The 25,797-nt window shown below is 40.6% G+C and overlaps 1 long non-coding RNA gene across 3 annotated transcripts in view; it reads right to left on the minus strand.

Moving 5' to 3' along the window:
• Positions 1 to 523: 523 nt before the first annotated feature.
• LOC150090563 (uncharacterized) overlaps positions 524 to 25,797 on the minus strand; it is a 175,508-nt gene continuing 150,234 nt past the window's right edge. For 2 of the 3 annotated variants that reach the window (XR_016546855.1, XR_016546857.1), the window contains one exon: positions 524 to 765. This is a non-coding gene — a long non-coding RNA (uncharacterized LOC150090563). Of the gene's footprint in view, positions 766 to 1,957; positions 2,091 to 25,797 lie in introns of all 3 variants that reach the window. The other variant, XR_016546858.1, reaches the window with a different exon arrangement.

Raw genomic sequence — 25,797 nt, forward strand, 5'->3', positions numbered from 1 at the left:
TTACCCACTGAGCTTGCAGGTTACTATAGAAACCGGCGTTTGTGTATTCGGTACTGTTGCATTATGCGATGACATTTAAAACACATGATGAGACCATGGCTGTGCATTGGCAATGTATGCGCTGTTTTACAAAGCATTTTTAGCAATTTAGCAGACCAGGTTTGTTTTGTGAAGTCTGAAGTAGATCATGGCCGCTAATTATACGTCTCGAATTTCGGTCTAGGTTGAAAGGTATAAGAGTTAATTGGCAAATATTCTGTAGAATGCAGACAACAGATTCTATTTGAATCTGAGTAATCTCGAGATTCAAATATAGAAGTTTCGTATTTTCGAGAATTTTTTTTTTTTTCTTTAACCCTTGTGGACTTGGAAAATTGTTTTCTTTAGTTTTGTATACGTTACAATGATAGGCTTATATCATGAATTAAAATTCATTCAAGTATTTTTATTCATTCATTCAAGTAATTATTTTTGATTTGTAATTCTCTTTAAATGTTTACAATATTTATTTTCCTTTCGGGATCAGAATACTTCATCTCTTCCAAGATAAAAGCAAACAAAAGTTTGAATTTCTAAAACAAAAGTTTCAGTTTTATTTCTCACGCTGTCTGGGCTTAACTTCTTCCACGGGTTGCCTTAGCATTGTACCTTGAAAGTCAGCCGTTTACTTCTCCAGAAAGTTATTAAATTTCGCCTTACTTCACCAGACAGTTTTACTATCTCCGTTTCTACAATAATTGCCAAATCTGCAGAGAGTATATCGTCCTAAATAAAAGCAAACAGAGTTACTAATAAAAACAAAAATAGAAAAAACGTCAGTGAATAAATACATAATCAGTCTTCAGAATCTTACTATCTAAAAAGAATTTAACCTACAGTAAACACTATCACTTTAGACATACATGTTTACAATCGCAATGAAGATATAGGGCCCATGATGCGAAGCAGTTAAAAAGTTCGTAACATCACACACTTGGGCTGAGCAAAGTAAATGTAGCCTTGTCATTCCATGTTCCTATTTGTTTTAAAATAAGAATTCAAAAAAAATAATTTAAATTTAAGTAAAATTAAATTAAATTTCTGTAAACTATACTGACATAGAATGAAATATGATCACCTACCTAATGCCATACTGAGTATCTCCAGGGACAAATAACGGCTTGAAGATTTGAACAAACCAGTGCACGGATATAATGAGATTGAGGAAAAACAACCGTATATATAACACCACACTGTTGTCTGTAGAGCGCCCTCAATCATGCCATGAGCCAGTAGTTGATCCATACATTACAGAACCCACTCGAAGTCATCCCACGGATGCTCGGTGTTGATGATTTGATGTGTTGGCGCGAAGTCTCCGGAGTATTCTGAAAGCCATATCTGCACATTCGTCCCGGTGAAATGGTACATCCTGCTACAAGATGCTAATGCCGGTCAAGAACAACACAGTGCGCTTGATTTGCAAACGATGTTCAGATGGTCCATAGTTATCAGCCTGCTGTTGCACTTGTCTCAGAGAATCCAAAGATTCTCAAGAAAACATTTCGAGACCACGATATCGCAACTACCAGCCTGCGCCTTTCAAATCACACATGTTGGGTCTATTGCCTCATCTGTCAAAAGAAAACGTGATTTTTATAGGAAGCGGGTCTTCAAAACTTGGTCCTTGTACGAAATCATTCCGAGATCTGTGTCTCCACTGGCACTCTAATATTGGTACACATGACAATCATGAAAAAGGGTTGGTTTTTTTCTTCAATTTAGTCACGCATCGGCAACCGATGCTATACGCATGCGTGGGTTATTTGCTGTACCTAACAATGAGAACCACTCTAAGAGTGGCACGGTGTCACTTAGTTCTGCTGCCTTAAGATACAACCACATTAGATAACACTATCGGTTTGTTATAAATATAAAATCTACACATATCATAACAGTAATAAATACATGTATTTACTTTTTTTTTCTTTATTATTACTGTGGCAGTGTCACGGCTCAATGTTACGTTACAGCTAGCAGCCATTGGTGGTGCTTTAGCCTTCCATTTCACAGCCAGCGCATCTCTTCACGACACCAACTGGAACATCCAGCTAGAAATTAATAATGATCCATGTTTTCATTATTATTTTTTTTAAATTCTGTCGACGATCACAAAATTATTCAAATTATAATCATTGTTTCCTCTAAATAAACATGGGAGATAAAATTTAATGGTAGAAAGAAAGTAAAAAACACTCAATATTATATTTAAATAAATTTAAAATATATTAGCTGATTTCTTAATAATAATATATTAAATAACTTATTTATTAAATATTTTATTAAATTTTGAAAACAATATTGCTGCGGTATTTTTCATCCAGGTGTAGCTGACCAATGAAAACGCCAAGATAATGTACTGCGTCATATAAACGTCAAATATGAAAATTATGAATCAATATAAATAATTAGTTTATTATAAACTATTAAAACTGTCACAATGAACATAAATATAATTTTACTTCTTGAGTTTACTTATAAATCTAATAAAAACAAAATGGTTATAATGTTATACGATTTTGCTATCAATACTCGCCCACGGGGATTTGGTTCTTGTGTGTATGTCGATCTGTTTACAAGAGATTGGTTTTGGGTTTCAGGTTAAAGAGATAGATTATATATCCTGGTAAATACTTCCTGCAGACACCTAAACTCGTTTGGCGCGATGTTTCTTCTGCAAACAGTCGTAAATAAAGGCTACGTCAGGATAAAAATAAAAAGCGATCCGAACTTGTTTTTCGTTTGTAATCAGCAAACCGAGTATACCAATAGGGGTCGATAAACGGACTGGAGGTTGGGTTGGAGCAAAAACATGTCCGTTAAATTGTAATCGCATCGCTGTAACTAATCCAATGAGACTTAAAAAATTGTCCAAAGTTTCTCTCTGGTAGACCTCGATTAAAAATTAATTTCTCACGAGAAAAGTTTTTGTGGTAAATAAATTTGAAGTCAATTCATCTTTCTTTGCACCATCTAGAGACTTGGATAAACATTCTTATCCGTCTTCTTCTTTGCCCATCGACTTTGTTACGGCAACGGCAGATTAACGACCCCCCTATCGATCGAAGTACGTAGGTAAAACTTCATTCGGTCGCACAAACAAGAGGAAATGTGATCGACTTGTTTTCGGAGTGAGAGAAGAGAAGAAAATGGAAGATTTTAACTTGTGAATGGAAAACAAGAGACCGATTAACCATCTACAGCAATCGCAAGGCGAGAAATACTTTTATAGTGAACTCATTTATGTGTAAACATCATATCGAGAGATAAAAAAAAAATGAAAAAAAAAAGTAAAAAAAAAAACTTTGTCAACAGCCAAGAGGGGGTTTACGCTTCTGTTTACGCAAAGAACAAAATTAGCGCATAGTAGAAACACATGGGAACATCTATGGGAATTTCTGGAAATATTGGATTTCTGAGTTAATGTGTACAGTGCTGACCATAAAAAATTGTAGCCTTCACGAATACTGTATTTTTTTTTTGGGGGTAGAAGGCGCACTTTAATAAAAATGTTCTAAAATAATACTTATCATACACTGAGTAGAAACTTATTATGTACAAGACTTGTGCAGAGTAACGAAAGGGCCTAAGTCAGTCAATTAACAACCCAATACAACAGTGGTAACTAAAGGGACATTTCAGAACGCATAACTCCTTGTATTGTTACAGATGGCGCATCGCAGCCGATGACCCAACTGATCCACTCCTGTCAAACAAAAAAACGTGAAGGTACGGTTACAGTGAACTTAAGAACACCAACAGTGGACAATAGGGGATTGGGAAAACATTGCTTGGTCTGATGAATTCCGGTTGCGGCTGTTTCACCTGATTGGAAGGACCAGAATATGGCGGAAACAGCATGAAACCATGGATCCTTCTTTCGGGTGTCAACAGCGCATCCATCTACAATTTGCAGATGGACACACCGCAGAAAATGTGCCATATCATATGGTCAGAATTGTACACTAAAAATAAGAGTGAATTCAGCCTACTGTGGTGGCTTCGCTAGTCACTAGATCTCAATTCAGTTGAACACCTGTTGGATGATGTGGGATCTCTTCAGAGTAGAGATCCGCAACCATCCTATCTGGAGTAACTGTGGGAAGGAATTGGGTTAACTTGGACCAGCATCCCTGTACCACAGCATCCCTTTCAGTACATATCAGGACGAATCTAAGCTATTCTGAGAGCTAAAAGGTGGAGACCTACTGTTCTATCAGTTAGGTGTACCTAATAAAGTGGATACTCAGTGTACAATGAAGGTCAGTGCCAGTGAAATTATCACTTGGGGACAGTAAACGATATACGCTGAGTGATCATTGAATTATGACCACCTACCTAATATTTCATAGGTCCTCCTTTTGCCCTCAGTACAGCAGCTATCCGACGTGGCATTGATGGAATAAGATGTCGGAAGCGTCCAGTAGGTGTGGCTAACCAAACTGTGTGTAATGCAGTCAGCAATGCACATATGGAGGTGATTGGTGTATCCAGACGCCTGATATGCCTTTCCATAATCCCATAGAGCACTTGTCCCACAAGTGCTCTATGGGATTGATATCGGAGGCCAATCGATATACTGAAAGTTAGAACTGTGTTTCTTAAACCATTCGTGCACAAGTGCTGATGGCTTGGCGCATTGTCATCTTGAAAGACACCATCGCCATTCGGGAAAAAGTGAAACATAGCGGGGTGTACACAGTCAGCAAGCAGTTGACGACAGCGGAGACCAGTGATACGTTGTTCCACATGCACCAGGGGTCCAAGTTCCTGCCAGTGAAACATGCTCCACACCATACAACCACCTCCACGGCCTGCACTTTTGATATTATGCATGATGGATGAAGAGCCTCATGTTGTTGACGCCAAATTCGTACACGACCATCCACGGTGCGGAGTAAATAACGTGACTCATCCGACCAGCATACCTTCCAGTCATCTAACGTCGAACTTGCATTCTCTTTGCACCAGGCGTCTTTTACGACGATGAAACTTGGTTAGGAGAGGATGCCGTAGGGGTCGTCTGCTGGTATAGCCCACATGTGCGAGTGTGCGACGCATGGTCATGCCAGATATTGTTCCGGATTGGCCCATGTTGTATTGGGTAATCAACTCTTCAACAGTGCTGCGCCTGTTCGTTACGAGTCGTCGAACCCGGCGCTCACCTCTAACTTCAACCTTTCGCTGATCTTTGCAGTTTTGCCGTCGGGTCGTTGTTTGACCATTTTGACGCGTCCTGGTACACTTTAAATACGGCGGCTCTTGAACACCCCACCAGTTCAGCCGTTTGGGAAATCGAGGCACCCCCTCATCGAGCATCCACAATCTGTCCTTTATCAAAGTCCGATAAATCCTTCCTTTTACCCATCACGCTCGGAATTTTACTACCTACTGAACCACTGCCACCTTATCTATGCTACGTAGGTCGACTAACTCCGCACTCTCGTACCTCACGTGGTCAACGGGTCGCATACAGTTTTCATAGGGGTGGTCATAATTCAGTGTATAATACTGTTTGCATACAAACTTGGAAATACTTGTGAAGATGATTCATCTGCAGGGACCTCATTGAGGTATTTAAAGCATTAAGTTAAAGTAAATTAAATAGTTGAGATTTTTTTCTTCTTCTGCAGGTAGAACAAACTAGGAACCATGTCCTTAGAGAAGGATAGTTTTAGACCGAATATAAGAAAATTTTCTTTTAGCCAAATGCTTTTAAACTGTGGGAATAAATTACTACTTACTCTTGTAAAACTGAAGTTTATATAAATTTAAGGAAGAGTTAGACACTTTAAAAAAGATCGCCTGGAACCAGGTGACTTTTTTTTCTTTTTTCTTTTCTTTTTTTTTTTTTTTTGAAGCAGAAGTTTAATAACCCTTTATTCTTTGTATAAATTTGCCATCAGTTAAAGCTTCTCTGTTCAGGAAAGCAACTTGCCCATTCGAGTACACTTACAAAACTACTTATTTTTCTGCAACTGTACAAATGTACAGCTACAGCAAAAGGTGTCATGTAAGGTCAGTGGCTATAGCATTTTTTTACCTGAATATAGCGTTTTTTTCTAGGTATGACATATAGTCCATAAAATACGGTATTTTTACTATAAGCAGTTTTACACATAAAGGATTGGGGTTGTTTTCGATAAGAAGATCGCTCAAATTGTGAATTGTTCTCTTTCCAAGAGTTGTTGTTGTAATAAGGTTTTAGGAGCATCAGCGATTAAGGGTATATTGCGTGTGTTCTGTGGTTGATTTCTGTTTGCTGGACAAAAAACCTTGCTACCCTCGCCTGAGACCGACTAACTCAGCCACATTGTGAAAAAGGCCCACAAAAATTCCTCACTTCATTGACTGGACTCGAACTCAAGTCTTTTCCACCCGGTGTGGGGAGGACGGCGATCCTTGCACAAAGATGGTTTAGATTAATGTAAGCTACCATGTCTACAACTGCCTGTATTCTGGAAGTCGGATTTTCTGTCTTGATGTCTCTTACACAGGGTTTCAGAAAACGAACTGTTGGCTAGACAATTGCAGAATGGACTTGGTCTACGATACATTTCCTAAAAGTGATAATTGGAATGGAAGCGTTCTGACGTCTTTATATATACAGAGCGTCATCATTATTATCTCAAGCGAACTGAAATTAGAATAAAATTAACGATGTTCCTATTTGTGGAATTAAAACTGTTTCGCCACGGTAATTAGTTGTATCTGCGAACGTTGCTTGGCAACGATCATGTTGTACTTTAATTAAGCGGAGAAGTGGCATCAGGTTCAGCGCATTAGTATCGAGCAGGCCGGGAAATCAACAGATATTGGTAACTTGAAAGATATTTTTTTGTGTGTTTTTGTTCATATTTTACAGGAGAACAGAATTACGTCTAATAAATCCCTCGACAGACGAACGTAATTAAGAATTTTTCCAAGCCTTGCTAGGTCTAACCCAAGGTTTAGTAATGTAGTGGATGTACTGTACAATGGATCACGATAGGCTACTTATAGAACGTCTTAATGTAATGAGGCAGTCTGGACTCATCTTTGCCAATTAGCAATTTTTGTTGGAGTCATAAAAATCGTTGGAAAAATACAATCATTCATGCAAACATTCGACTTACTGAAACAAATTAACAAAGGCCTTCTTCTATTAACTGGAAATATATGGCTTCTGCCCACCTTGCCTTCTTGTAGACAAAAGAACTAGTCCGTCTTGTTTGGGAAACAAATGCGTTCTACATTTTTTCCCGATGAGTATTTTCTTTCATTGTATGAAAATATAAGTATCAATAAGCCTCGCGGTCTAAAACATTCGGGCCACCTGAGAATTACCTCATCTACCTTTGTGTATACTATGTCTGAGAACTGCGTGTGTTTTCTGGTCGGTTTGCTTGTTTAAATGGACGAAAACCCGAGTTTCTGGGAGAGGAGAAACCTTGTTGTCCTCGCCTGAGACCGACTAACTCAACCACAAATTTAAAAAAAATAAAATAAAATAACCATAACACTTCTTCCCGTCATTGATGTGATTCGAAGTTGGATACTTTCCACCCAGTGTAGGGGAGGGTAGTAGATTACTGTCTAGACACACACACACACACCATGCAAAATTCGTTTTAATGGGTATCTCTGCTCTTAATGATGGCCCTCGTGGTCGGCGGTCGTGTACTATGGAGCAGAAAGTCCCCAATTCTCGCCTCGCACGGCGAATAGACTTCTTGTAACTGCGAAGAATTACATCCTCAACCTGTCCCACACGTTCCACAGACAGCCGATGCTTTATAGTCTGCCTTTGTCAACCTACTTAATTGGAAAAATTCAAATGTCCTTCCGGACTTTTTGACTTTCTTTAGTTGCAATGTTTCTTTTGATATCTTCACTATACTCTTATTTCTCTCGTTAGAATGTTAACATAAACTGTGATGAAGCTCACCTACCGATGCCAAAACCTAACCAATATGTACGAATACCTTCCTATAACTGTTGCCAATACCCTGCTACATTTCTTAATACACGTCCTAGATAGAAAACAATGGCCTTATTGACCTAGCTTCAGATACACCGATAATTTGTCTCCACTTAAATTCGCTCAGGTCAGCGGCTTTTGTGAGATTCGTTGAGCGCAGATGCAAAGGATGGACATTACATGAGTTACCCTAGATTCGTGTAGGGCCTTGTCAAGAATGAAGTACCAGATTTAAACAATGAAATGTAACCTCTCCTCAATGAAATTCTTCATCTGCTAAAAATGTGTAGTAGCTGAAGCATTCGTATTTAGGATTGATTGGTCTCAGGTGAAATAGACGAACATGGACTCTGGCCACACGAAAATTAAGAAATCTTCCAGTACCTTCTGAATACATGTGTACAGTTTCATGGTGGTCCTCGTGGGTAGCACAGGGCTAGAATCGCTGTCCTCCCCACACCGGGTGGAAAAGAACTGAGTTCGAGTCCTGTCGTTGAGAAGGAATTTTTATGGGCCTTTTTCATAGCGTGGCTGAAGTCGGACTCAGGCGATGGCAGCATGGTTTTTTCTCCTGGGAAACTGGGGTTTTTCATTCATCAAACAGAAAATCGACCTCAGAACACGCAATTTACAGACAGTGCACACGGAGCAACATAGCCTTAGTCTCTAATGCGCCGAAAACTCTATTACAACAATTTCATGGTGAGGTCACCCATTCAATTGAACTCACTTAAGGAAACCAATGTATCTTTCAAAAGCTTAAACTTTCCGATATAATACCACACACCTGCTATTTCGATAAATAAAAGCCACTCAACTTTTCCTTATGCATTCTGAATCAATAAAATTTCAGTTCCAGTTCTCTTCGTCGTAAAAAAAAGCATCTATTAACATAACTGAAGCTTTGATGCGCATCTCAGAGATAAGAGAAGTTAACAAATCCGAATTTTTATTTTCGCCATAAATATTTTCTTTGTAAATTCGTTACCCTGTGTCTGTTTTTATTCGATCTTGCCGTTTAGAAACGATTTTCGAGAATGACTGAGTGTTTTTTTATTCCATCTGACCGCTTTGTTTGCTCAGAGGGCTTAGCATAATGAGAATACTCGAAAAACATTTAATTTCACGCAATTTCCCAGTTCAATTTTTCCAATATTTTTAATTAACCTTCAGCAACTGTAATGGCTTTAAATGAGAAATATATCACGTTTTTTAACTGGATTGCAATTGATTTCTATATTATTTTAAGTTTTCGAGGCTAATGATGATTTTCTTTTCCATTTAACTTAATTTTAGCTATTTTACGCTCTCATGAAAGACTGATGGACAATTAACATAATGTACTGTTTTGGTTTATATGAGCTAAACTCCCATTTTACAAACCTTCAGTTAAATCGTAAGACAAGCAACAATTGCTAACAGTTCTTTTTTTTTTTTTTTTTTTTGCATTAAGGTAGTCACAGCGCATCAATATTAATAATTTGAATAAATTATCGGTAGCAGCAGCAAATGTAGAATAAGTTTTGCATGCAACAGTGCAGAATTTGTTCTGCACTGTTGCATGCAAGTAACAACTCGAAAGGGAAATGTTTGTTTAGTTAAATCTTTAGCAGAAATGTTGACAATGTTCTTTTGTTCAAACGTTTGAACAAAAGAACAGAGTTAATGCCAAAGATTCTGTACTTTTGAGCACTTCCAAGAAATTCTGTACTCTTCGGCACTTTAGAGATTCTGTACTCTTCGGCACTTTAGAGATTCTGTACTCTTCGGCACTTTAGAGATTCTGTACTCTTCGGCACTTTAGAGATTCTGTACTTTTCAAAACAGCGAAGAAATTCTCCAGATTTCAGAACAGCAAAGAGATTCTCCAGTTTTCAGCACTTCAAAGAGATCCTGTACTTTTCAGCACAGTGAAGAGATCCTGTACTTTTCAACACTTTGAAGAGATTCTGTACTTTTCAACACTTCCAAGAGAATTTCTACTTTTCAGCACAGTAATGGGATTCTCCAGTTTTCAGAACAGCAAATAGATTCTCCAGTTTTCAGCACTTCGAAGAGATCCTGTACTTTTCAACACTTCCAAGAGAATTTCTACTTTTCAGCACAGTAAACGGATTCTCCAGTTTTCAGCACAGTAAAGGGATTCTCCAGTTTTCAGAACAGCAAATAGATTCTCCAGTTTTTAGAACAGCAAAGAGATTCTCCAGTTTTCACGACAGGGGAGTGATTCTCTAGTTTTTCAGCACTTCGAAGAGATTCTCTAATTTTCAGCACATTAAAGAGATTCTCTAATTTTCAGCACATTAAAGAGATTCTGTACTTTTGGACTCTTGGAGGGGATTCTGTACTTTTCAACATTTCAAGAGATTCTATACTTTCCAACACTTCGAAGAGATTATGTACTTTTCAGCACTTCGAAGTGATTCTTTAGTTTCAACACTTAGAAGAGATTCTGTATTTTTCAGCTCTGGAAAAAAGCCTATTTCACATTGCAGAGATTGGATACAATATTGTACGGCAAAATTCTTCAACTCTGCAGACGTTCTACAAGTCTAAAACAATGAAAGGAGTTTCCAATAGTGTCCTGGGTTCAGTACTATAGGAAGACTTAGATATTACAAAGCGTTGTTTAACACTGTAAAGAGAGAGCCAGGGAACTGGGAATTAAAGGTGAATAGGGCTAGGGAGTCCTATTCAGACTGCCATATGACGTACCGCAGGTGGTTCCTGCATTTATGTCGAGTCCGGGGTTTTTGTCACTTGGTTTGTTTGCATGCACTCATCTTCGTCGGGTAATTCCTGTGGCTGTGTCTAACCAGGTTCTTTGTCACTTTTCTATTTTCTTTGATCTTTGTTGGGCCCTTTGATCCGTTTGTGGCCTCACTTCGGTCGGGGTTGTTTTCTTCCATGTTCATTTTGCTTTCCTCTGGCACTTTGCAGTCTTGTGGGGTGGTCGATTTTCTTCGAGTATGCAATTTCTTTTTATTCATTGTGGATGGCAATTTCTGTTCTTCGGTTGAAGACTTCTCATGCAAATCGGCTGAAAACCGCGTAGTCGTCTTCTGTGTCCGAGAGATGGTGTTCTTGGTTTTTTGGTATGTATTGTATTTTAGTTCTTAGCACGCGTCTGTGTTCCTCACAGCACTCACAGTCGTGCATAATATGATGCCATGTTTCAGGCTCACCGCAGGTGCGTGAAAGTTAGCTCCTTCGTTATACCCAGCGTGTTCAATTTTGCCTTGAATGGGCCATGGCCCGTTAGTTAGTAGGTTGCATTTAATCCCGGGGAAAACCACGGGGGGTGCTTTTGGATACGTCTTGGAAACCAGTGGTACCAATCTCTTCGTCACTTCACCTTTGTTTGATGCTGTCCATCTGTCCTGCCATAGCTGTAGCAGGTGAGCCACGATTCTATGCTTTTCTGCTTTGCAGTTGTTGTTTGGTTCTAGGGTGAGTCCATAGATTGTAGTGGGTGTTCCCTTAGACAGATGATACATCAGCATGCAGCGAGTCACCTCCAGGTCCAGTAGGAGGACTCCTGTCAGGACCTGGAGGGCGCGCGTGCTCACTGTTCTGCATGCACGACAGATGAGGAGCATAATGGTATGCTGGATTGTGTCCAGGTGTCTTTTATTTACTACTGTTCCTGCTTTTTTGTACCATATCGGGGATCCGTAGGAAATGGCGGGGATGAAAATTCCTTTGTAGTACAGGGACATGGTTTTTCTGTTTAATCCCCAGTCCCTGCGTGAGACTTTTGCTATTAATGCTGCATACTTCCTTAGTTTTTCTTTCAGGTGGATGATGTGAGGGGTAAAGGATAAATTACTGTCGATTGTAATTCCTAAATATCGTATTTGTTTTGCAAGTTTGATGGTTTGTTCCTGCTATCTTTATTTGCGGTAGTCTGTGGATGTCAAGCATCCCTCTCAGTAGAACAGAGTTCATCTTCGTAGGTGATATCTTCAACATGTGTAGCTTTGCCCGATCCTGTAACACCTGTATTGCCTGGTTTCCATGAGTCTCCAGGCCCGATCTGAAGTCTGCCTCCACCATCAGGACCAAATCGTCAGCAAAGGCCTGGCAGTTCATTTCGCCCAGGTCCTGACTCAGGAAGTCGTCAAAGACAATGTTCCACAGGAGCGGCCCCAGGACCGAACCCTAGGGGCAGCCCCTGTGGACCCATCGAGCCACGTTTCGGAAAGGTGTTACCACCTCAATTCTTCGGTCAGTTAGGTAATCCTTTATACATTTGTCGAGGTTTGTTGGGAGCGCTGCCTCCCGGAGCCGGTCGAGGAAGCTCGGCCACCATAGGGTGTCGAACGCCCTGGCAAAATCCATTGCGACGACTAGGAAGTATTTCCTGTCGCATTGGGTTGCTTTGAATATAAGATTTTGGACTGCTTCTATGGTTGATAATCCTGGTTTGAATCCATATTGTTTTGGTGACTCCAGGTTGGCAGCTTTGTAGTGGCTCTTTTATGCAACAGCCTTTCCTATAGTTTACTCAAGGTAGTCAGTAAAGCTATCGGTCGGTAGGAATCCGGTTGTTCTGGTGGCTTGTTAGGAATGATAGATCGGTAGGAATCCAGTTGTTCTTCAGGATGAGTTTCAGATTTGCGATTTTCCAGGACGTCGGAAATTTTTCCCCTAGCAACAGCAGTTTAATAGTTTGAGCAGGAGGCTAGGTATGTGTTCCACAGCTCTGGCTCCAGGAGGTCCGGTCCCGGGCATTTCCTATTTCGCATCTGTGTGCAGCATTTTGCAGCTCCTCTACGTTGAAGATTGGCTCCATTTGTTGCATTTGTTGCGATGTGTATGCCTCGTTCGCCTGGGAGATTTTTTCCTGCTTGTCAATGAGGATGTCTGGGGGTTCTAGAATGATTGTATTTAGAATGTTATTTATTAAATCATCCCATGTTGTAGTGAGGGATCCTTGAGGTGTTTTTGTTGCCGTCGTTATTTCTCTTCTGGGGAGCTTATTTGTGGTTATTTTGTATACCAACCCCCAGGGTTACTCATATCCAGTCGCGGAGACTATTCGCTCCCAGGAGGCTCTCTTATTTTTCTTTATTTTTTGTGCAGGCATTGCACCAAACCAGATATTATGCTGAAAGTCGAGGGCAGCAAAAAGTTCCTCACCACTAATTAGGCAGAAGATAGTCACCCCCGGGCTCTCTGCAGAGACGCCAGGGAGAAAAGGCCTCTCCATCATTATCTTTTACGTCGACAAAGAGGTAACACCAGACCAGCTGACCATGGAGATAATAGCAAGAAATCTAAAGGATATCGCTCCAGAGCTGAGAACAGAATCTAGCACAACCCAAATACACAAACAAACCAAGAACAGGGACAAATAAATATTGGGTCGTAGAATTGGCCCCTGCTGCTTGGCAGATCCTCAAGAATGAAACTAGATTGTACACAGAATGGGATAGCCATCGTTTTAGAGAACATGTGACCGTGCCTAAATGCTTCAGGTGCTATAGGTTCGGTCACACTACCCACACGTGCCCAGACCACGCCCACTTGCGGCGGCCACTGCTCAGAAAGAGGCCATGACTTTAATAGCTGCCCCAAAAAGGAACAGGACCCAGTATGTGCAAATTATAACTCACTAAAATTGGAACACACCCACTCCAACAGGGACCCATAATGTCCAATTTACCTTAGAGCTAAGAGTTCGTTCCAAATGAGGATAAATTATGAATAAACACCAGAAAAGAATCAACACCGCCAAGATAACCATATTCCAGAAAAATGCGCAGCAGGCCAGAGCAGTGGTCAACCAACTGAGAGCAAAAGCAGAGGAAGAAAACGCAGATATACTGGTACATCAAGGTCAAGGTGTGTTTGTTTAATTGCGGTCTCCAGGGTTTCCCCTATATACCACTGTGGCTTCTGAAATGGCGAAAGGCCAAGGACGGCAAGTGTATGTAAGTAGGTGTGTAAGTATATGTGTTATGTTGAGTGTTGAGTGCCGGTATCTGGCGACTTCGCAGGCAGGGGTTAGGGAACACCAGGTCACCTGTCACCTGACACCTGACTCCCAACCTTGGCCACGAGGAGGCGCGCCAGGAGCCACTTTCAACCAGAGACACTTACTGAGGCTATTGGGCAAGCCTGGGAATCCCGAGTTTTCAACTGAAAGGAAGACAGGAAATAGAAGGTTTAGTTAAGGAGATGGGATGGGAGGGGAGGGAACGCAGAAAGAAGAAGGGGAAGAAGAAGAAGACATCCCCGAAAATGAAGAAGTTAGAAAAAAAGTTTAAAGTGCAAAGTTTAAATAAAGCCATTAACATAATCTAAACTTATAATACAATTATACAAAGGTTGCCATGTGCTATTATCATTATTAAATCAAAACTTAAATTACAAATATACAGTGGTTGCCTGAACCAATGGATAAACACCACAAAAGATACAACACCATCAAGATAACCATATTCCAGAAAAATGCGCCATAGTAAAAATAATTTAACAGCTGTAAGGGAGAATTATGCACTGCAACAAGAAACCCTCGTAAAGTAAACCATTAAACGATGTCAAACTTATAATACAATATACAGCAATTACGAAGATACGTATCAAGCTGAAACATCAACACAGCTGTGAAGGGAGAACAATCCCAATATTTTAGGCAAGATAACAGTATCAGTTCCAAACTAATACAGTCCAAAACCGGTGAGAGGGATGTTAACTAAAAATTCAATCTCATATGTATCTTACAATACATAAGTTGAAATACTCAACAACAGAGTATCAAGTAAACAGGTCCCTAGGGAGATTGATACTCATGGACCTTACACATAGCCTAATTGCCCAATAGTCAGCGTCAATTCTCAAACTAAAACAGTCCAGAACCTGTAAGAGAAATATCCATTTACTATACAACCTCACGCATAGCATATAACTTTGATGCTACAGTCTTCAACGCAGAATACTAAGTATACAAACGCCAAAGAGAGGATCTAACACAAGAAGCCAAACAAAAGGGTGCTATGAACATTCCAATCTATGTTGGCACAATAAAATACTCCTGCCTAAAGTACTTTAAGACAGGAAAAAATCAACAAGAACAAGTTCCAAAAGGTAAGTTCAACCTATTCACAATATTTACAGTAAAGAGTTTGCAATTTTAAGTAGTTTACAATATTTACAGTTAAGATAAGATCCGAAAAATTTTCAGATCAAAACAACTATTAAACATACGTACAAACAGAAATTTAATAATGTTGCCAAATGAGAAAACCAAAGTAGGCAGTCAACACCAAAGTATTCAACTAAATTGAAAAAATTATTCAACCAATTATTCAATCTAGAAATAGCAATCAGATAACATTTATTATTCTCTTCCTTCTAGGGAATACCTTATCAGCAAAATTTGCCAGGGCCCCAAAAGTTTCTTTATTTTCAACAAGTTTCGCGAGATCACATTCATCATAAACATTAGTTAACATCTGTAATTCATACCTATAATCAACGTTGTAATTACGCTCAAATATTAAATGTTGGACAGTCTCCGGAGAACCACATTTACACATCGGAGCGGCAGCCAAACCCAGAGTATGCAACTTTGAATTTAGACTGCCGTGTCCAGAAAGCAAAAAGGATAAATTTAGCCCTGGATTAAACCAAAGGTAATGTTTATCAAATTCAGCTACCCTAGGCAAAAATCCAAATGTTATCCGGCCAGTAATAGCATTTACCAATTCATTTTGCCAATCACTAATGAACTGATTTCTTATTCTTGTTATATCATTCTGAGTAGGTACATCAAGATTAATGGAGTACTATCCAAGGGTTTTAGGCACACCCTACCTTCTGAAATGTTGAAGATAATTAAAAATGACTTCATATTTTATGGGCATTTTATCCGAAATAACTTGTAGAGCTGCAGTTGAAATTGTACGGCAAGATCTCGAGGTGGCTAGGAGGAAAAACCTTTGGTCCTGGGTTATGTACTTATTAACAATATATTTACTAATGCAGGGGCCCCATGCGCCTGCTGAGTAGCACACCACAGGTATAAAAATACATTTATAATACCGCCGCAAAGTGGACTAATAAAAGTAACAAAATGCTCTTGGGGTTTAATATCCCAAGAACATTTTTTTACTTTTATTAGTTTTCTTGTTAGCGCTTTATTTTCTGCAGGTTATATTTTGCATGGGAGATGCAGTTTAATCTAGAATCCAACGTTATGCCAAGATATTTATAAACACTTACTACTTTAATAGGTTGGTCTAATAATCTGATAATAGGAGGCCTGTTTTGATCTAATCGCCCTTTAAAGAGCATTTGCTTTGTTTTAGCAGTAGAAATTTCTAATTTATGCACTTGACATCAGTCATTCAAATCAACAAGCACTTCATTTGCCCTAGTTTCAATCTGAAACCTTGAGTTTCTATAAACAATGACGACCAAGTCGTCAGCATATGCAATTTTCAGGATGTTTTCCTGGTTGATAGTAAGCCACCCATCAAGGACAACGTTCCAACATACAGGTCCAAGAACGGATCCCTGAGGGCAGCCCCGAGTGACTGGTCTTGCCACAGAACTGAATCCAGAGGAGACAACAAGACACTGGTACTGAAAATAGTCAGAGAACAAACGGTAAATGAGAATTGAAACCTCGGCCTCCCGGAACCTCGCCAGGACACTCTACTACCAAACGGTGTCAAAAGCCCCTTTGAATTCCACAAGGAGACTGAGGACATATTTACTCTCAGAAGAAGAAACCGAATCCAAAACCAATCTAATAGCATCCACAATTGACTTGCTTTTCACAAAGCCAAACTGAAATTGATATGACAAGTTTTTACTTTGATAATTTTCCAAGAATCTCATAACAATAAGCTTTTCTAGAACCTTTCTGAAAACTGGAAGCAGTGCAATGGGACGATAAGACGAAGTTAAATTTGCAGGTGTTCCGGGATTTTTGAGAAGAATTTTAAGGTTGGCATGCTTTCAGGGAACCGGGAAACACTCTTCATTCAAACAAGCATTAAAGAGGTTTATAAGTAACAGTGGACAACAAGTCCAGATTCTCTTCATTACAGCAACTTCCATAAGGTCCAGTCCTGGACAGTTTCCATCTTTCATGGAGGAGGCAGCATAACCAATTTCATCCTGCGTAAATTCCTGTTCCTGGGCAGGGTCCTCATAAGTTAAGTGTTTCATTCTGAGGCTTGTTTGTTCAGAATGCTCCGGAACTATATAATCTTGCTTGGTCAACTCATCCAAGATGGAATTCGTGGATTCTTCCCATGTAAGTGATTCGGTATTATTTTCCATCAAAACAGAGGAGAAAACCTCCCCTGGATGTAATTTGTCAACTACGAGTTTATATGGCAAACTCCATGGATCCTTATCCAAAGAGGACTTGACAAAGCTTTCCCACGCAGAGCGTTTCTCTCTGTAAATGGAATTGAAGTATCTTTTATGGGCATCCCTGTATAATTCATTTAGCCTAGCAATTTCTTCCAAAGGTCTATTGTATCATCTAGCTCGTTGTAAATCCTTCCTAGAGGTTTTTAGGTTTTTAAGAAGATCAGTTAGAGATTGTGACTACCAAGGGACTGAGTGATACATCCTCGTTTTCCTTCCTAGAGAACTATCACAAATAACCGCTACAGTATGCATTATTTCATCAAGCTGTGGCTTAAGGACCAAACCAATACGACGGATATTTTCCAAGCAAAAACTTCTTTAATGTTCTGATCAAAGAGATTCCAGTCAGCTTAAAGCAGTTTTATAACTTGGAAAATCATGGTTAAATCTATGACTGTCGGGAGATAAAGAAGAGACGATATTAAATGAGATAACATTTTGATCGCTGCAAGACCAAGAAGAATGGACTTTCCAATCCTCCAGGCAACGACCAAACGCTCCATCTGATAAAGTAATGTCAATAAAAGATTGCCCGGAGGCAGAAACGAATGTTGGAATTTGGCCTGGAATGTTCCAAAGACACAGCCCCTTTGACAAGACGAATTCCTCCAAAAGCACTCCCTTGGGAGGGACTACTGCCACATGGTAGAAGATGAATATGCGTCGGTTAAAATGATCATATTCATGCCAGAAAGTTTAATTAAAACATATTCAAGATAATTCAGGAAAGGTTCGATCTGTTGGTTAGCCTGAGAACACTGCATATAGTGAGATGAAATACAACTGTCCAAAGAAACCCTCCAGACAGGCACATGCTGCGTGATCAGAGCAAAGTCCGTTTATCCTTGTAACAATAATTTGTGGATCTGTAACAACCAAGGCCGCCCAAACCCTGGCCATTGCATTTCCACCCTCAGCAGAAATTTGAGTGTTGGACTGCACAATTTTGCATTGGAAAGGGAGTTCTTTAACCTTTCTCTTGTAGGAATATAATTCCTGTAATACTAGGACAGAGATTTTTTGTTCAACAATTAATGTAGATACGTCACTCATTACTGAAGTTGATCGTTGGCAATTTAATTGCACAACTTTGAATCCTGAACTTAAATTATCCATATAGGACGGATTGAATGTATTAGGTGTAGTTCTTGATTTAGTCAGTTCCTGAGCACGTATGTACTCAGAACACTGCATCACGGAAGGAATGATCAGCTTTCTTTTTTCTTAACCTGCAGTTTGGACATACCAAGGGAGAGTCCTTATTGGGACAAGTTTCACTCTGGTAACCTAATTGGCCACAATGTCTTAAAATCGTTTGATACAGCTAATTTGATTTCTTCACTAGTTTTTAATTTACATTCATTTGCACGTATTAGTGACACGTTTTTTTTTTTTTTTTTTTTTTGTGTTCCCGAAGGAACTAACCCCTCTGCAGTTTGTTTTTCTGCACTTGCTGCCGCCAGACCAACATATGTAGCAGCAGAAGAAGCAGCAGGCATAGAAATTGTATCCAACTTGCACTTGAAGTCTATCGTTTTCTAAAGTAAGGTATATAATTAACCTATCTACATTGTTCCAGATCTTGCAAACTTCCACCATCATAAGTGGAGAAACCTTAGTATTAACCTTAAAATAATCGATATTATGCTTTAAAGAAAACAGAAAGTCTATATTTCCAGAACTGTTTGATTGGTCTAAAACATTTACATTATTTATACCTGGAGCCTCTGGCCCGCCTCGAGCTAGACTCATAGGAGGAGACTCTTCACAAAGAATATCCTCCAAAACAACACAAGATTCCTTTGAACAAGTATCTAAAATTTCAGGGGCAACAGTCAAATTCCCAGGCATGTCTGAGGATGAAAAACTTTCATCACACATAGTTGAAGTAGAACCAGTATTTATCAATTCAAATACAACTGAAATTTCTACACCCAATACTGGATGAGAAACTAAGAAAAAATAGTACTTATCAATCACAATACTGGATATATCAGATCCAAGATCCGAACCACCCAAAAGTCCTGGATGAAAATCTCAGTACAGTAGTGCGTGTCAGTTTCTATACACCAGTTGTCAATAGTTCCACTAGTTGATTCACCCCAGTCAGTTCCTGGATGAAAACCAATACAATCATATGACCTTTAACTCAAATAGCAGTTCCAACTGAACCAAAACTAGAGATCCAGTAACAGGTTAGTCATCTGGAACTAGAAAGCATTATTTATACATTATATATAACCATAAATTAGAAACACATGCATTTCAATGGGAATTTTGCCCAAGTTTACGTAATCAGCGGGAGCCCCCCAGCCCAGTAGAGGGCTGGGGGGGCACTTAATAGATAACAAATAGACCACAAATAGACCACTTAACAAAATCACAGAAGAATTTTAACTCAGTTATTCTCATAAATATAGTTTCAGAAATAGTCACTAATACTTTGGCAAATACTATATATACAAAACACCAATAGAAAATCAAAATGGCAGCCGCCAATACCAGTATCCGCCGTTATCTAACACATCTGCCATTTTAAAGTCACATATGATATAATATACACAGTTAATGACATTATGTACCTTATTTCTCTGATGCTCAATATTATATCATCTATGATGTAATTAGAACAAAGTCATGTGACCACCGCCAAAAAGGCTATCACTATGAAGGAAGACAAGATGGCAGACACAGTAGAACAAATACATTGTGGATAGCAAGAGCCTATGTTAATTAAAAATAAAGTCAGGCTTTCTAAAGGTGAACAAATAGCAAGAGAAAAAAGTTGCCACCCACCCTGCAGTCCAGAATAAGGCTCAAATCACTTGTACATCCCAGATTTTGGGAAGAACAAAAGTTTCATCTAAAAGTTTAAGCTGATAATTACAAAACAACTTTTGATATCACGAGAATTGAAATAGTTATTTCAACTATGAAATAAAAAGTTGAAAATATCAAATAAGTTGGAATAGTTATTTCAACTCAACCCATTAATTGTCAGCTTTCAAAAAAGCAGCATTCCACTCACCCGAACTTTAAATTTCTGATATACATATTCTTTAACAGGGAGATATCCAAGAAATGCTAAAAATCCGCGGAGCTAAAAACAGCTACACACATAAGCCACTAGTATGACGTCACCCACCGGTACTACAGGGATATTCATGTGTTGTTGTGGCGGACCCCAGGGTTTCCCCCATAAGCCGCTATTGTACTTCTTGTGTTGAAGCTTACGCCAAAACCGGCGATTTGTATGTAGTATGTTGGGCGTGTAAATGTTATGATGTGTTCTGTTGTTATGTTATCGGCCGGTGCCTGTGCCTGTCTCTTAGCAGGTGAGAAGCAGTAACACCTGGTCACTATGTCCCACCCCCATCCCCGCCACGTTGAGGCGGCCAGGATCAACTATCTCCTGCTGGGCAAGCCCAGGGCATAAGACCTGGGCACTGGTACTACAGGAGCCATACACCCACTCCAAAATGGTACGCAGCTACCCAATAACATATAAAATAGTACAAACTGAGGCGGGCACCCCGTGGGCCGCCATCGCGGTCCGCAACCCAAACTACACAGTAACAAAAATAATCGAGCTATGCACAGCCTGGGCCGCATGTGTCCACAACCTAACTCCTTTGGGCCCCTTCTACGTCGTGGCGCTGTACTGCAGGCCGGAAGGGGGGAATCTCCTTCGCCACAAGGTATCTACAGACGCTCCTCGGCGCTCTTCCCAATCAAAGGATTATTGTGGGGGCTGATGTGAACTGTCGGTCCCCGGCCTGGTGGTGCCACACCCCGGCCAGACGTGGAACCAGAAACGGACAGCTTCTCGAGGACTACCTTGCAAACTGACCATTGGTAATACTGAATCAACCTCATCACCTGGCCATGTTCTGTAACACTCTGTGGGAGGCAGATATTGATGTCACCATAGCAACCAGGAACGTCGCCGGATATGTAACAGACTGGGCCGTCCAGAACTCGTGGACTACGTCCGACCACAGAGTACATAGTTACCTACCAAATCAGACATTCTCTTGCTAGATCACCAGTGCCAAAACAAATGCAAAATCGATTCAATGTTAAAAATGCCAACTGGAACTTCTTCCAAGAGCTGCTTGTGCCTGCTGCGACACAACATTTGGCCAAAATGAACCAACAAACTGACCCAAATGACGCACAAAGAAAAGTCACTAGGATAATAATCAGCACCAGTGAAACAACGATGAAACGCAAAAACCTTACGCCAGGGTCAACACCATTCTGGACCCCGGACATCCAATCCCCGAGATGGGAAGTGATAAAGAGACAAAAACAGTTCCAGAGGGCGAGACGCACATGGCCAGCTGAAAAGGTCGCGGCCTTCAGAGAGCTCTATAGACAAGCGAGGTACAGGTGTACCGGTCTAATAACAAAAAGCACAAAGCCTGGGAGACACTGGCTAGCACAAAAGGAAACACGGATCCCTGGGTAGTGGTGTACAGTCACCACAAACAAGCTCCCCAGAGGTGAAGTTATCTCCACCACAAGGACCGCACACGACACCCTCATCGTCACATGGGACCAATCCAAACTCAACATCCTGGACATCATTCCAAACACAGATACTCTGATGTTACCAGAGCAGCTGCAAATTTGCGCCGACAATGAGGTGTATGATACGGAGCAAAAAGAACGGGCCTTCACCTTGGAGGATTACAATTGGCTACAGCTCTTATCAAAAACAGGAAATGCCTTGGCCCAGATAACCTGGAACCTGAGATCATAAGGAAAGTTGAACAATTCACACCAGACTTCCTTCTCTCTTTTCAACTGCTGCCTCCAGGCTGGTACCTTCCTAACACAGTGGAAGGCTGCAAACGTAAAATTGATCCTAAAAAAACCCTTCCAAAACCCATGACCTGCCAGGGTCTTATCGACCAATTGCAATGCTACCTGCAGTCAGTAAGCTGTTCGAGAAACTCCTGCACGGAAGAATCTGCAGGCACTACGAAGCAGCGAAACTTCGTATGCCCACACAGTACGGCTTCAAATCCCAGTCACCACCCGCTGACGCTCTCAGAAACCTCATGGACGCTGTGGCCACTTGTCAGAGGAAGTATTTTTTGGTCATTTCTATTGACTTTTCCGGGGCGTTCGACACTATCTGGTGGCCGAGAATCCTGGTCAGACTCAGGAGTGCCTCCGTTCTGGTGACCCTCTTCAAAAAAATAAGATCATACCTCTCACAAAGGAAGATCAGTGTTGTTACACCCTACAGAAAGGTTGACCAGGCTTGTCTGAAGGGGCTGCCCCCAGGGCTCTGTTCTGGGGCCGCTCCTGTGGATATGGTCCTTGACGAATTCCTTGCCCTTGATCTTTGGGATGTCTACTCCTAGGCCTTTGCTGAAGACCTTATTTAGAGGGTTACCGCGGACAGCAGAACCCAGTTGGAAGGCCAGGAAAACCAGGCCGTGACGACCCTAAAAGCTTGAGCCCAAACCCATCATCTGAAAATATCATCGGAAAAAACCTCCTCAATCCTGCTTAGGGGATCCCTGGACCTCAGGCGGCCTCAGCAAATAAAAATATAAAACAGAACTGTCAGGTTGAGGAACCAACTGAAATACCTGGGAGTTATTTGAGATTCAAACCTTTCCTTCAAACACCATTTTAACTATATTAGAGCCAAAATTACGAACTACTTAGGATTGGTGTCTAGAATAACGAGAAGGTATTGGGGGCTTAGCAAGTGCACCCTGTCTCTATACTACAAAACGATATTCCTACCAGCAATAATCTATGCCTCTCTGATTTGGTTTCGTAAAACTACAATGGCCGTTAACCGGCGAACCTTGGACGCCCCCAAAGGACAATATTACTCACCATCACCCATGCCTACCGTACCACCAGTACAAACGCTCTCTATCCTGGTGGGCTCCCCCCCCCTGGATCTGGAAATTACCCACTGTGGCATTTCCTACCACATTACCAAAGGACTACCCTGCATCTTCATGAACTTAACAGCTCCCCAAAGAGGGAAAAAATGAGACTTCAAAGACATCTGCAGCAGGCATGTCAAAACCGTTGGTCCACAACGACCAAGAGAAAAATCACAAAAAAGTTCCTACCCAACATTGACAGGATGCACCCTGAGCCCCCAACCTGGTTCAAACCCGGCCTCTACACGGCCTACCTGCTAACGGGTCACGGAGCATTCAATGCGAAACTGAACTCCTTTAGGATCCTGGAACACCCACGCTGCGTTTTTGCGGTGAGGCTGAAATATGGACTCACATCATACATGACTGTACACACTACGAAGACCTTCGTTGCAGGCTAATAACGGAAATCACTTACCTACCGAAGAACCAAGAGATGCATCTACTGAACTCACTGGAGGAATATAAGGCCCTGACCAAATATGCGCAAGAACTGTTCACCAGACCCAGAACCCTAATCGCAATCCATACAGAACACTAACTAGAACCTTCTGAGCCAACACCTAAGCTTTTGACAGTGACAAAACTAAACGACAAAGCCACACCGAGCATATACCACTTACCTGCACCTGAAAGAACAAACCTGGACAGGTCGAAGACCCATGCTTGAATAAAACCCTGACGAGATGCAGACTAAATGACAGACTCATCCTTGCACAACCAACAGGAATGGGTCACTCAAACTGTGACCACAACACTATGTGCCAACAACTACCTGACCCTGCTCAACTGAAACAAGTCACCAGACGGGACCTGATCCCAAGAGCAACAGATACAAATGTTTTGAAATGACTGTAATCACCTTAGGGGCGAAAACTACCACATTAGTCAACACCGGACGGGACTTACTCCACTGAGAGGAAACCGCAAACCATACTGTGACCTACCTGGATTGGACATTTCTTTGATCATGACTGCAGCTCTGCTGCCGCATAGCGATTTGGACTGGGCACCTTGACTGGCCCACTTTCTTTCCCTATCCTGGCAGGGGGGGACAGCTTCCTTGTCTTCTCCCCTCCCCGCTTCCCCCCATATTTTCCTTCTGGTGTGACATGGGCATGTCCCACTAACATATCTGGGGTCGTCTTCTCTACTGACCCCATATTTCTGTCTTTTTTCCCCCAGCCTTCAGTCTCTCCCCCACTTCTTCTAAACACCACAGCGTACGCCCCACACAATCAAAATTTAAGTTTAAAATTTAACTGCTTAACCATGCATCACTCTTTCAGACTCCTAACCTTATTAACGCCCTACCCCCGAAAATTGCATTTTTTTTTTTTTTTTTTTTTTTACATAGGTCCTAGTCACTTAAATCTCAGGAAATTAGGTGGTAGGACCTGCCAGATTACTTATTTCAAATACTGGTGTACCTGATCTGCCTCCACGCATGCTACCATTATATGGTAGCATGCGTTTCAAGCCAAGTTGAACTCTATACAGAGAACAATGTTGCTTACTATCACGAGAGTTTGTAGAACGGTTTCAACCGTTGCTTTACAAGTGCTTGCCGGGTGTGTTGCAGTGGATTTGTTCTTGGTGTACTGAGTTCTTTGTTACTATATAAAGAGCCAAATGCCCATTAGGATCTTGGATATAGAGTTAAATATTAATACTGGTATAAAACAAGAGAAGAACCGATGCTTGAATGAAATCTTTAAATTGTGGCAGAATAGGTTGGATAATGTTGAGGCTGGACGGGTTACCTGGCGTTTTATAACTGAAGTCACATTTTTAAACAGTGAACAGATTACAAAATGGTTTAAACCAAGTTTGGAATCCTTGTTTTTAATGACGGGTCACTTCATGCTAAGTTGTTTGGTCTGGGATTGTCGAACACTGATTGATGCTTTTGTGGTGATCGGGAAAGTTGGGACCAAATACTTTATGACTGCTATTTACGAGAACTTAAGGATTCAAATTCGAGGAACAATGGAGGATCTGATACCAGGCAAGGAAGGATTATTTTTGGCTGATCAAAAGAACTTTGATGTTTTTCAAGAATTCTCAAAAGCAGTGTTCAGACATAGAAGATCTTTAATGCCAATTTTACGTACTTTGTGTTTGGGTTCATTATGGTGGAGTCTTGATCATCAGAGACTGTGATCGAGGTGTAGTGTTGCGAGTTTATTTTATTTTATTTATTATTATTTTATTTATTTATATATTTTTATTATTATTTTATTTATTTATATATTTTTATTATTATTTTATTTATTTATATATTTTTATTTTATTATTTATTTATTTATTTTATTAATTTTTTTGTTATTTAACTCTGGGCTTGGCCCACCTTCCCGTGGTGTGGACGAGTACTTAGAAGCAGCTTTCCAAGTGATTGCTGCTTCTGGGTAGCCAAGAGACCAGCACCACACAACAACACAACACACACACTGATTACACAAATATGACATTAATACACGGCTGGCC

The sequence above is a fragment of the Mastigoproctus giganteus genome, chromosome 1, assembly GCF_048544385.1.
Source record: "Mastigoproctus giganteus isolate SK-2022 chromosome 1, ASM4854438v1, whole genome shotgun sequence".
NCBI classification, from domain to species: domain Eukaryota; kingdom Metazoa; phylum Arthropoda; class Arachnida; order Uropygi; family Thelyphonidae; genus Mastigoproctus; species Mastigoproctus giganteus.